Here is a 4597-nt window from a genome sequence, read left to right on the forward strand (position 1 = left end):
GCATTCCTTTGAAGGTATCAAGAAAAGCTAGATGCGATTGCCAATCCTGGCGATTGCGGGCCCCCACAAGACCGACCTTTCCATGTGGTCTGTGACGCCAGCGATTTTGCAATTGGGCTGTGCGTTAATGCAAGATGACACAGACGGCGCAGTCGCGTCAGCTTCAACCAGCTGAACCCAACTATCCAGTGCATGACAAGGAACTTCTTGCCATGAAATACGCACTGGCTAAGTTTTGGTCTATGTCTTGGTAGAGAGAACGTCCATTGTAAATACGGACCATGCGTCTTTACGCACGGCCGCAAACAGTCCAAACCTCTCGCAAAGAATGGCGAGATGGTTTTCTTTCTTCGCGGAGTGTAACTTCTCCGTGGAGTATAAACTAGGATGGCTTAACGTCGTTCGCGCCGGCCCTATTTCGAGGCGGCTACGCAAACCTACTGTGAGCATAAGGGCACTGTTGCAACAATAAGTATTCCGTCGTCAACATTACTCGACAACGTTAGAAGAGGTTATCGAGAAGAAAGGCACTTAAAGGGCTAATGGATTACCTTACAAATCCATCTTAACAATCCTTAAAAGGATTATCGAAAGTGTATCGATCCTCAACAGATCGATATACACGGTTTATTGTATTATGCAGCCATTGCTGGCGACACACCTCGTGTCTTTATCCTCACCCATAACTTCTAAATTTACGCATCTTGTCTGAGTGCCACGATGCACCATTAAGTGGTCGTCGTGGTCGTAATAAGAGTTATCTCACAATAAGTCGCGACTTCAATTGGCCGCGCCAGTACGAGTTCGTCCGCAAGTACATACGTGCTTATGAAGTTTGTCAACGGGTAAAGCGCAGTGCTTCATTCCGTGCTCCGTTACAACCCCTGCCTGTTCCGGCGGAGTGTTGGCAGTCCGTATCTGTGGACTTCGTCTACAAATTTTACGACGACGATCACAATAAAAATGGTATTCTTGTGTTTATTCATTATTTCAGCAAAGTATTTTATCTTGCTGCAGTACCGGAGTTGATCACAGCCAAAGGTTGTGCTCGTGTCTTTGTTGTCACGATATTTCGACTCCATGGGTTACCCCATAAACTGGTCTCAGATCGAGACCCTAGATCACAGCGGAATTTTGGCAAACTGTGTTTAAATCCCTTGGAACACAGCTTAAATTGTCGGCTTCTAATCATCCTGAAACATATGGTCAAAAGGAGCGTCCAAACCGTATCCTCGAAAAGATACTTCGTGAATACGTCCACTCTTTTTAAGAGTTAGAGCGAGTTTTTACCGATGGTAGAATTTTCCATCAACAATTCAGTGCGTGCTTCTACAAAGCATACACCGTTTCGCGTAAATGGCTTACGCCACCCACGTATACCTACCCTATTTTTGAGAGTAATTCTTTCCTAAGGGGGGGAGAAACTCGCTCGAGCAAAGAGCCGTCTAGCTCTTGCTCATCACGCATTAGCCCTAAGGTCAATGCAAAGGATACAATTGTTGAATTAACTAACTTTGAAGTGAAATAATGCTTTTACTGACTTAGACAGCAATGCTGAAAGACTTAGCATCGAAAACATTGAAACTAGTGACAACACTAATACTTTCACTGAAAAGGAGATTGACATCTCCGCAGTGCGAACCGGTAACACTGGAAAAAAACGAGTGAGCATGTAAATTTCTACTGGCCGGAGAAGCAATGGTCCGCTTCGTACAGGATACCATTGCTGATGCGGTGAACCGACAGAAACGGAACTCTGACAAAAATGAAAGAGCAAACATACTTTCATTTGAATTAATGACATAGTCCTACTGTCTACGGTAAACCTACCAAAAGTAGTGACGGATGTAGGCAGTAAAGAATTAGTGCCAAAGCACATAGGCCCGTTTTGTGAGCTACATCGCCATACACGATCGATATGCCTCGTAGAATGCGTACGTTGGGCGTGTCCACCCATTCTATCACTACGAGGCTTCATCCGATTCAAGATTACACCAGATCGGTCTAGGGCAATTGCCCAAGCCTGATGTTTCCAAGCCAAAGCCTTATGGTCTCAAAACAGAGTCTGGTTCTCATGAACCGACGATTCACTCTAATCTTCAAGGAAGAGATCTTCGGACGAGCTGTCACCAGCTCGTTTTGAAAAGAGACGAGACTGATGTGTCCTTTTGTTCGCCACTTAAGAACTTGTGCTACAGTTGCGTCTGATCAACTCGCGGTGACAGGATCGCTTGTGATGAATGTCTTTCGTCAAATAGTAAAGGGTGTGATCCAAATTACGATTTTGATTCGGGTTCAGTAAACGAGGCGAACCGATATTTTCTCGCCCTTCAATCCATTGATGGGTTCGAGTGATGAAAGCCGTTTTCTTGTTGAACTCCTCTCGAAGTACTAAGATAAGAAGGGGTGCGAACGAGTTATCTCTTTCGTTGGCATTTTGGAGCCTCGTTCCCAACTGATGATGGACTTTTCAAGTAGTACGACGAGACCCATCCTCCTCAACAGAGAAGTCATCAGAGAACAAGCGCATCCCGCGCTCGTAATAGCATTGGAGTTCTCAATCCCTAGGCGCATCTCACAAGCGATGAGAGTGCTCCAATGGGGCTTTGAAGGAATATGCTCCTTATGAGCATGACCATCACCCTTAAAACAGCACGGACAAGAGTCCCCCCACATGAGGCAAAGATTTCTTGCCTCTCTACACAAACGGTGCAACTAATAGCGTGCACCGACTACGGTCCATTTCTCGAACCGTTCGTGGAGAGAATTGAGCTTGTCAAGCCAGACTTCACGGCCTATGTTCTGTATATTTTGTACAAAGGCTGTTTAAGCTTGGTACAAAGGTTTGACATCCATTCCCGCTTAGAAGAGTACCATCGATGCCGGAAAAGGCATCAATGAAGAATTCTGTTTCATCCTCACCAGGCTTGTGAAGCCCGGATGAGTCGAAAAGCGGAAATGATATCGATCGTAGGTCATACCAGACCAACAAATCAGGTTATCCTTAGAGGGCAACCAATGCCTCTTTTCAGGAGCGATCCGAAACATATTGCGGTCACTCCTGTTTTCTCATGTTAACCTTAGCGTTAACTTGGCTCTGGGAACGAGCCCTAGAATCCCTCCTTTTCTGTTAATGCAAACTAGCACCACCAGCAACACTCGTCTCTTCGCAACCACTTGATTCCTGGTGACGCATACTAACGTCACCAGAGTGGTCATCGCCCACGGAGTCATCTGATGATGACTCCCCACCAAAGAGGTCCGACGAGTCGAGCAACCTCGTCATCACCTCTTTGAGTGTCACGTTAAAACTTAAAGGTTTAATGAAATGGGCCCCGGGGATCCGGCGGCCTTCACAGTAGCCACTAAGTCTGGCGATGACAGTGACTTGGATGAGTCACCTACAATTAGTGTAGCAAGTTACAGATTCCAGTCACCTCCAATGGTAGTAGGAGGTAACTTATTCCCCCCGCAGCAGACGACTATGTCTTTCCCTGTAAATTTTGTGATAAAGTTTTTTATTTGAAAATTCTAACTTTGTCGCATTATCGTTTTTTGTTCAGAAATCAATTCGTTTCCGAATGGCTACCAACATGTCCGTGCGCGAATCCCGTGAGGCCGCAAAGCTGGCAGCTACACAAATCAGTACAGCTACTGATAATGCAAATTTTTTAGCAGGTATTTCCCTACCACCCCACATCAGCAACTATAGTGACTGTTGGTTGAAGGGGGGGATGAAACAGGATGTCCCATTCGACAAGTACTTAGATTTAAAAGATGGCTACTATCAGGTACTAATGAAAGAGCCCGATGTAGCCACAACGGCAGTAACATTTCAAGCGGTATGAGGTCAGAGAAACTTGTGATGCCCCAGGGGTTGAAAAATGCACTGGCCACTTTCAACCAAGTGGTGGATCACGTGATGATCAGCACCGTGCATTACTTTGACGATGTATTTGTGCATACATACAGGGCCGAGTGCAGGCTGAGCGAGATAGTGGTCGAGGAGTTTGGAGACCTAAATAATATGCTCACCCTTCCGTCGTATATGAAGGCGCACCCCGTCTTTTACGTGGGTCGCCTGAAATGGTATGTTGATCCACAAGAGATCACATACCTCCGTCCGTCTAAGGAGACCGGTGGTAACGCCGACCGTGATTCGAGCGCCGATAACGTGGAAGTGACGAGGAAGGTGAAAGGCTTCCAGCCCGAAAAGCTTCATCAGCAGTGATATCAACCCGGAGAGCTAGGGAAAATTGCGCATGTGACGCGAGTCTCTCGACATCAGCTTCTCCAGAATGTCCAGATGAAGTTTCAGCCTTTCGTAACCCTGGTGATGCTTTGGGGAACAATGTGGAGATTTGAAGTTAGTCGCGAAACTTGACTTTCGAGTTTCCCGATCCGTCGTTCAGCAGCGATCAGAGCCTGCAACCAAAGGAAGCAGGATGGGCTTTCGCGAGTAGGTAGGAAAAATCGCCACTCCTCTCGGGCGCCGCCTGCATTGGTGGATTCTGCTAAAAACGAAAGTTTTCGTGTTGTAAAATTGCTTGTTCTCCGCTCCGTGAAGTATAAGCTTTATAACCACTTCCAGTGGAGA

The sequence above is a fragment of the Bremia lactucae genome, linkage group LG9 (genome assembly GCF_004359215.1).
Source record: "Bremia lactucae strain SF5 linkage group LG9, whole genome shotgun sequence".
NCBI classification, from domain to species: domain Eukaryota; phylum Oomycota; class Peronosporomycetes; order Peronosporales; family Peronosporaceae; genus Bremia; species Bremia lactucae.